Here is a 9,460-nt window from a genome sequence, read left to right on the forward strand (position 1 = left end):
CTGGTGGCAGACACGTGGGTTCGTAGTGACCCCTGTACATTTTAAAAATTAGGGTTGCACTGGGGCACTCAGAGCCATTTAACTTTCAAAAATCTTAAATTACTTTAGTCATTGTTTTTCCAGGAAAAAATTGGAAAATTTTGTTTTTTGTTATATTTTGTCATAAATGTAATTATCTTGATAGTGACGAGAAGAAAATGACTCATCAGTAAGGTGCTGCCCCTCAAAGTCCATACTGTAAACCCCGTGGCAGGGCCGCCCCACCCCCCCAAGAGGCATGCACGCGGGGACAGGCCCAGGGCGCTGTTTCTCTGCAGGACAGTGTCGTGACCCCTGAACTGCACGCCCGGAGGCTGACGTGTGTCGTCAGCAGACTGTTTTTAATGCGCATCTAAGATCGTGAGTCTTGCAGGAGTTGAGGACTCACAGCTCTGAGGTGTGTTTCAGGAAATCCAGATCGATTTGACAGAAAGCGAGGCGCTGTGCTGTCTCCAGCTGCTCAGGTCAGAGGTGAGAGCTAGCCAGGCGAGACCTCAGCCAGCCCTGGACTGTCACCTCCAGGCTCTCAGTGCTGCTTTTGTAGAAGGGAAGGAATTGGTTGATAAGGGTTATTCAAGTTCACAAGTACTACTTATGACTAATGAAATTTGATCCAGAGACAAAGAGTAAATAATGACCCAGCAAATCCTGAAAATAAGAAATAGATTTGGATCCAATGTTTAGCGTTTCACATTTTGTCACGTTATGCAGACGTCCTAAAAAAGGTACGTATCACGTTTAGCCTACATATGCTGCTGTATACACTCTAAGAAGAAACTCTTAGCACAAATTATCTTTGCCCTTTTTACAGTTAGCCTCGTACCTTCGCTGAGACGTGAGGTAGCTGTACCATTTTAAAACGAAATTGGCAAAACTGGACGCTGCAGCATCGAGGCACATGTGACGCCGTGCAGGGCGTGCGGGGCTGGGAGGCGGGCGTGCGGGCCCCGGGCTGGCCCTCCTGAGAACCCGCATTCTCCATCAGCCGGGAAGACGCAGGGCTGTGTGGCCCAGCAAGCTCTCGTCCAGCTCGGCCCTCCTTGGCCTAGAGGACTAATTAGTGCCGCTTAATTAAATAACTTAGTATTTTACGTACAGCTACTATTTAGAAGGCATTACCTTGTACAGATGTTTGATTTTTACATCGTGATTTAAAGGAACCCAAGACCTGAGCCGATAAAAGCCAATGATGGCCTTAATACAAGTCAGGAGCTCTTTTATCCAGCACATTTGAAAGGAACATTTTGATGATGCTGATGGCTTTAGTTGCTTAGATGTTTTTAGAAAACGGCTAGTAGATAAAATCGGGAATATTTTAAAAGGATTTTGCTGTACGTTAACTCAGTTTTTTTAACATCTCAACACAGCCGTCCACGTCCAAGGTAAGCGGCAAAGCCCTTAATGGCTTTGCTGTGGGGGCGCCAGGGTGGCCCCAAGCTGGCAGACCAGGGCCGGGGGAGGGGCAACTACGTCAAGCCACAGAAGCAGGGACAGAGGTGCCTGTAGAAGGGGCCGGTGGGTGGAGGCACCTGGGAGCTTTGGTAAAGACAGTGTCACAGAGTGGGGACAGGGCAGTGGCTGGGTGTCGGGTGACAGAAGATAATGTGGCTTGAAATGTCTTCTCATCTGTAAGACAAAACATCGGTGGGTGGGCCAGACCCCAGGGGGCTTCTGTTCAGGGAAAGAGGCCACGGACTAGCAGGTGGGCAATGATCGTCCTTTTTCACACCTAAAGCCCACGGAGAGTTCATGTTGAGGGTTAAGGGGGATTCCTGAAAATCAGCGAGAAAAAGACCGTACCGAGAGAAAAGCGATGGGGACGTTTCCTGGAAGGAACCTGAAGACCAGCAGGCACGGGGAGTGGGGGCCCCGTCACCACACGCGCAGGGACTGGGACGCCATCGGGCGAGTTAGGGAGACGCGAACCTGCCTGTGGCTGGCGGGACGTCACCAGGACATCACAGCGTGCCCGGGCCCCTGCTCCCGCAGCCTCAGCCAGAGCCCTCGGCCGCGTGGGGACCCCGCAGCGACGGTCACGGCGGCGTGTCTTTTATGACCGGTTACGTCGTCTCCGTCCTGTGTCTGGTAATCTGTGCCTGAACGCCGGATTCTCTTGTGGAACGGTGGAGGCCAAAGCAGGCGGCTGGCCGTCAGCCCGCAATGGGCACCCTTCTGCCCGGCCGCCGGTGTGGGGTTCAGTCAGTGTTACCCCGTGTGCTGGGCTGGGCTCCTTGTTGCTTCCGTGACCCTCAGATTCCGCATGCTCCTGCCCGCCTTGGCTGCGGGCAGGTGCAGCACACCTGAGCCTCACATCTAAGCCGCCGAGGTGGTCTCTGCTCGTGCACTCCCCCCAAAGGCCCGAGGCCCAGGTGCAGGCAGGGCGTCTGGTTCAGCCTCAGTGGCGGCAGGTCCTGGGTCCACGGCTCAGGGCTCAGATCTCAGCGACGCTGCCCCCTCCTGCCAGGCCCTGTACCTGGCGGGGTCTTGGGCGGGGGCGTACGTACAGTCAGGGCACTCGCCCGGGTCAGAAGCGTTTGCTGCCCCCAGCCCCCTGAGGATCATCTCTGCTGGGTGGGGTCGCTCCCCCTGTGGATCCAGGCTTTGGCTTTGCAGGAGGGAAGGGTTGGTGGGCGGGTCGGGCCGGGTGGCATGCCCGCCACCTCCAGGGGTCCCTGCCCCCCGGGTTCCCGCAGCGCCCAAGATGGAGCACTGACTCCCCTGTGGCCCCACCGCACGCAGCCAGGGGGCTCCAGGCTGCGTCCCATCCCACTTTGGGGACTTGTCCTGCTCAGCATGAGTCACCGGGTGGCCTTGCAGCCGCGGCTCCCCAAGCTGGAGGAGTGAAGGTTTTGTGTCACTCCCTTGTCCTCACTGGTAGGGTGCGAGTCATGTCCTCAGGGCCCCCATCCAAAAGGGGAGCGGAGCCACAAAATAGTGTGAGAAACACTATTTGGTTCGAATGGAGGAAGCAGAACCACCTGCTCCCCATTAAGTAAATGGGGAACGCACAAACCTTTGTGTCCCCAGTTGCCAGGAGTCAGCCTGCAGCAGGTGGGCCCGTCAGACCCAGAGCGGACGCATAGTGGGCTGTCTGCGCCGGACGCCCCCACCTAAACGGGAGGGAGTCAGTCACCGAGGGGCAGGGCCTGGAGATGACCTCGAGTGGGGACGTCGGGGCTGTGGCTGCATCTGCCATCCTGGCGCCTGATTCTGGGGGAGCGTCCCATCTCTGCGCCCCTGGGGCCCTGGGCAGGTTACGTTCCTCAGGGGCCACAGCCCCTCCAGGACTCGTCCGTCACGCGAGTCCCCTCCTCTGGCAACAGGTGACGTTACCATCTTAATGTCAGAGCCGCGTGCAGTGGCTGTGACGCTGGCGACAGAGGTGAGGACAGGGGGGGCAGCCGCTCGCCCTGGGGTCCCGGCCACCGTGCCGTCAGGGAGCCCAGGCCGCACGCAGAGGCCATGGCGGGGTCGCGGCCACAGCCGGCAGCCACCGCGGGCGTGGGTGGGGCCGACGGCGAGGCCGGGCCTTGGCGCTGCTCCGGGCGCGTGAGCAGACACGCGTGGCCGTTGCTTTGTGCCACAGCCTGTCCTTCGTCCTGCCAGCACTGGCCTAACCGCCACCCGTCGACCCGTGAGAACGCATGCCACGAGCCAGTTCTGGATCCAGCCACCAAGCAGCCCCACCTTGCTGCTGGGCCCACGGGAAGCATTTCAAGGTGGCTTGGAAGGGAGTGGCCGTGCACAGCCCGCTGCCATGGACCCCACTGTCCGGCCAGACACCCGCTTTGTCCAGGGAGCTGTGCCATCCCAGCGTGAGCTGGCAGCAGGATGCGCGCCCGGGGGCTCTGCGGTGATGTGAGTCAGCACACCCCGCCGTGGGCAGGCTACAGCAGGCCGGCCCTGTCAGAGGCGCTCCCCACCCGCTGGGAGGCGCACGTGGAGGCCCCTCCCAGCCAGCCCAGCCATGCTGGGGTGGAGGTGCCCCCCCAGACCGCGGGAGGAAGGGCTGATTGTTTCAGACTGCGTCTCAGGGGCCAGAGTTCACGAGAAGACGGAATCATAAGCAGTGATGGGCCCGTTACTACGATGCTTAAACAACCCCACTGCACACCTGTGTCCCTGAAACGGTCCTTTAGGAGCCCGCTTTAAACAATGCTGGTTTAAGTTAGCATCCGTGTCCTTAGGTGCAACGTGATGCTCAGTCTGAAGCAACTCGTCATCTAAAGCAGGTACATGGGATCCGACACTGCTGTTTTTCCTAGACGTTGGCCCAGGAAGCCCCCCTTCCTTGTTAAAGAAACAGCACAGATGCGAACTCTCCTCTCCACCGAGCCCCGAGCACTGGCTTCCTCCAGGGGGGCTCCGGAGGCCGTGGGCCGCAGGCTGTGTATCCAGGCCCCGCCAGGGTGCAGGTGCGAGGAGCTGCCACCTGCCCCGGCCCAGATGCCGCAGCTGAGAGCAGAGGGCGAGGAGGCCGGGCTGACAGAAGGACGGCGGTGGATGCCGAGCAGATGCAGTTCCACGGCCCTGGGCGTCCCCCACCGTGGGGACTTCAGCAAGGTCCCAGCAGGGACGTGGGGTCCAGCGCCGTGCCTGGGTCTCGGTCCCCTCCCCCACCCCCCACGGCCGGGGCTCTGCGTGGGGTCCAGTGCTGCCTCCAGTCCCACAGGTGACTGGCGGGTGGGGGTGGCCGGTGCGACGTCCCAGCGTTTCCCTCGTCCACTTTCTCACTGCCCCGTCGGCCGTGTCCCTGCTGCCGGCTCCCGCAGCCGCAGCCTCACGTCTGTTCACGCGCGTCTCGTCCACGCGCCTTCGACAGCTTTCCCGTGTTTGCACACGGTTCATTCACCTTTCCCTTTCTAAGCCTTTAAGGAAATTCGTATTCAAAAGGTGTAGTTTTCAATTTTATGCACTAAATTCACTTAAAAACATTTGTTTTTACACACTACAGAAATTCTAACGTATTTTTAAGTCAAAGAATTCAGAGAGCTTAACGGATTCTGAGTCAACGAGAGGGCGGCCCCGCCCACGCTGGCCTCGGCGCCCGGGCCCCAAGGACGCATGCGAACACCCAGCCAGAGCTGGGGGCGCACCGAGCTGCCAGAGCCTCCAGTGCTGAGGCCAGCTTGCAGGGACCCCGGTGGGGACCGGCCTGTGGCAGAGCCAGCCTCCGCACGCAGTCCCCTGCCCTCTGCGACCGACACCCAGGTGCAGACTGTCCACCGGCCCGTCCCTCACTCCCCTCCTGCTCCCGCTGGGCTAACGGACTGCTCCCAGTGGCTCCTGCCAGCCTCAAGCCTCCTGTCTGGTTCCGTGGCCTCTGCTTCAGGGATGTCTGGGGACCGCCGCCAAGTGCTTTGGACCTGCCCAGTCTAGAGCATTAGCACACGTGCCACACACGGCTTCGCCCAGCAGACCGTGAGGCCGTTGGGCACAGGCTCACACATACGCCACCTCGCAGCACGACCTCATTTGGAGATGGTGGCATCACAGATGAATCGGCTAAGATGAGGTCACCAGGGTGGGCCCTGACCCAGTGACCGCGGTCCTTAGGACAGGTAGTTAGGACACAGGGAGGACACCATGTGAAGACGGAGGCAGAGATCGGGGTGATGCTTCCATAAGGAACCCCAAGATGGCCAGCGACCCCCAGAAGCCGGGAGATGGGCAGATCCTCCGTCCCAGCCTCAGAAGAAGCGGCCTGCCCACACCTGGACCCTGGGCCTCTCCCCGGACTGAGGGACGCGCCTGCTTGTCCACCTGTGTGGGGTGTTTGCTTACAGCGGCCCCAGCTTCTACAGGGGACGAGCCTCACGGCCTTCTGGAACAAGTGAACGGCCCCTTCTCTGTGGCCCCTGTCGTGGGTGTCAGCTGCTCCAGGTGGGGCTGGGCCCTGCTGTGAGCGGCCCACCCGACCACCGTGGCGCACCTGGCAGGGATGAGGGTCTCTCGTGGAAGCCCCCAGGCCCGCATATTGCTGGTGCCTACCTTCCAGGGTGACGGTGAGAGCTGAACGGAGCAAACATTCGCGAACCCCTGGATTCTGCTGAAACGTATCGACGGGAGGCGGGTGAAGAGATGGCGTGAAGCCGTCTCCTGGAAACAGCCCAGCCCCAGCGAGCGAGCTGGTGCACGTCCGTCCGTGGAGAAGATCTCGAAAACATGGTGAGCGGAAGACGCGTTGCAGAAAGACACGTCTGATGAGACGCTCGTTGAATGACGCACGTGTCGTTCAGGGACGGGGCACGTCTAGGGGTGCACGGGAGCATTACCCCCCCTCCAGGCGGGTGGCTTTCCAGGACGCCACCAGAAAGCCACACAGGCCCCAGCTGCCCTGGTGAGGTCTACACTGAGTGGTTATCACTCTCTCCACCTCTGCAGGTGTTGGAGACATTCCCTTAAATCAGCGACGCGTCATGCTGACGATCCCACAGGCTTGGCCTTGTTCCTGGGGTCTGCCGAGACAAGTGACAAGCCAGGTGGTCTGAGCAGCAGTCGGGGGCCACGAGTCTGCAATGCAGGTGTCGGCGGAGCCGTGCTTCCCACGAAGGCTCTAGGGGAGGGTCCTTCCTGCCTTTTAGAGACAGTGACTCTTGCTGTCACCTGGCTTGTGGCAGCATCATACAGCCCCTGCCTCTGCAGTCACACGGTCTCCCCTTGTCTGAGTCTCAAACGTCCCTTTGCTTCTCCCTTATAAGGATCTTCTGCTTCACACGTGAGGGCACCCATGCCCACCTGGTCACCCTCGGTGCTCTCCACATCTTAGGACCTTAACCTCATCACACCTGCAAAGACTTTCCTAACGAGGAACATCCTCAGGTGCCAGGGATCAGGACCTGATGTTGGGCGGGGAGGGCACCATTCAGGCCACCTGCCTCCGTCCTCTCGACAAATTGCAGACCCTCAGGTCACCAAATAGAAATCTTCCCCAGGGGGCTACGGCACACTTCCTGTTGGCTTTGCAGTCCTGATGGCCCGTCAGAACCTGGTTTGGAGGGGAGACTGGCTGGGGGCTTCCTGCCACGGCCTAGCAGAGCGAGGTGCTCTGTGGGGCCCCCAGGACGCCCAGGCACAGGACAGCTGGCAGGAAACAGTTGATGACGGAGGAACTGGCCGTCTCCAAAGGCGCGCCCAGCTAAGCCGGGGGCCATCAGTGCCAAGGATGCAGAGAAAGGGGACTGGACCTCAAGAGAAGGCCTTGCCTGGAAGGCCTGCCGCTCCGAGCGTCCACAGATGGTTGGAGGTGCCGGGGACACGGGGGAGGCAGCTCCCACCGCAGTCCAGCCCAAAAGCTCATAGGTGTGGCAGGACTCACTCCTTGCCCGGGCAGTTGTCGACAGGCACGGGCCCTGCCCACGCACCCGTGGCTGCGATCGGGCGTGGGTAACAAAGACGGGCCTTCGGGGTTGCCGTCTTCAATGCGTCCTGCAGCCAGGCCGAGGGGCCTCCGGGGAGGTTCGTCCCCACCAGCTTCACGGTGTAGCCCCCGAGGCCGGGCACAGGCTGGGGCGGATGGGGTGCGGCTGGCTCTGAGCCTCACACTGACCCTGAGATCGCCCTGTCTGCTCAGTGGTACCCAAGGACCAGCCTGTGGAACTGCCACGCTGAAAAAGTGCTAAGTATCAGCTTTGCCACTGCAGACCCATCGGCGAGTCTCGCAATTACAGGGCCGGAACGTGGCCACGGGAGGGAGCTGTTCTGTCCATCCGCTCAGGGGCTCCCAGGAGCCTGACGGGGAGGAGTAAATATCTCAAGTTCCTCTAAGATGTTTTCCTTTCTCGAAGTTACATACAGATACAGTCAGATAGTTCTAGGCGGCTTATAATGAGAAAGATCGGGGCGCCCCAGGCGCCCACTGCTGCAGAGGCAACTGCGTGAACCCCTCCAGCTGGGTCCCACGTGTGTGCCGTGTCTCCCCCCACGCCCGGGCTGCCTCCTCAGGGTGAGGAGTGGTGTCCGTCAGCGTACCTCTGGGGAAGACGCTGTTCGCTTTGCTCGCCTGCCCCTCCCCCGTGCGGACACCATCCTGACCCGCTAGCTTTGTGAGTTTGGGGCAGATCGGTATTGGGCCTGCGTGGTTCGGATTAGCGACTCTCGCTCCCAGCTTCGTGTTACGTCCTGTAATCATGTTTAATCACGTTTCTTACGTCGCCTTGCTGTTGCCTCTGCGTGCATTGTTTTCTGGGTACTCACGCAGCCCCACTACCAGGCTGTGACCCTCTCCATGTGTCTGTAGACCCCGATAGTGTTTGCTTCCCCCAGAAGCATCACTCCTGGGCCCCCCCCGTCTCTCTCTTGCAATCCGTCTGCCCGGCCCTGTTGTTCTGGAATGTCCCTGTCACTCTGGGGGTGCCCCCCACCTGACCTCGCCGGCTGGGGCCCGTTTCCTCTTCCTTGCTTCACTCCCTCACGTGGGCAGGTGCACCATCCAGTGCTTTCCTCGGCAAGGAGGCCACCTGCCTCGGTGGCGATGTCTGTCTCCCCGCCCACCACTCCACTCTAAAGGGGGCACGTGTTCGCGTCGAGGGTACTGGCCGGCACCCCCTCTTCCCTTCACACATGTTCAGGCTCTACTCCTGTCTCCAGGGCCCACACGGAGTCGAGAAGTCAGAGGCCTGTCTCGTTCCTGAGCCCTCCATGTGGGCTGAGCTCCCCGCCCACCTCCGGACGCCTTTGCTGGATCTTTTTGTCTCAAGTGACCTAACATTTCATAGCAGCGTCCCCTCTGTGGGCCTCTCCATCCCTTGCACTGGGTACAAGCTGGACCCCCTCGGTCTGCAGAAGCGAGTCTCTTAGTCTGGGAGTTTCTTGAATTATTTCCTTTTTTTCTTTCTGGAGCTATTACTAGTCAAATATTGGAATCCGAGAAACTCGAGGAATCCCAAGCACCAGAAACACAAAGAAAAATACACCGAGATGCATCATGATTTTTCAAACAATACTGAAAATCAACTAAGAAGACTCATCCTTCCTGACGTTTAAAACTTGCTACAAAGCCACAAAAATTGGCCCTGGCATAAGGATAAACACTCAGACCGATGGAGCAGAACCGGGGTCCAGAAGTAAACCGTGCATTTACGGCCCACTGACTTTCAACGAGAGCGACGAGGCTGGTCGGGGGGAAGATGGCATCCATCCAGCGAGGGGCTGTCCACGTGGAAAAGAAGGAATCCAGGCCCCGCCTCACGCCACGGATGGACCTAATTCAAAATGGACCAACGAGCTAAGACTGCAAGACTCTGGGAAGAAAATAGGGCACATTTTCATGACCTTGGATTTGGCAACGAATTCTCAGATACAATTCCAGAAACGAAACAAAAGAAAAAAAAAAACGGATAAATTGGACTTCGTCAAAATTAAAAAACTGTTGTATGCCAGAGTTCATTATCGAGAAAGGGAAGAGACACAGATGGGAGAT

This window comes from Pteropus medius, unplaced genomic scaffold (genome assembly GCF_902729225.1).
Source record: "Pteropus medius unplaced genomic scaffold, Ma_sr-lr_union100, whole genome shotgun sequence".
NCBI classification, from domain to species: domain Eukaryota; kingdom Metazoa; phylum Chordata; class Mammalia; order Chiroptera; family Pteropodidae; genus Pteropus; species Pteropus medius.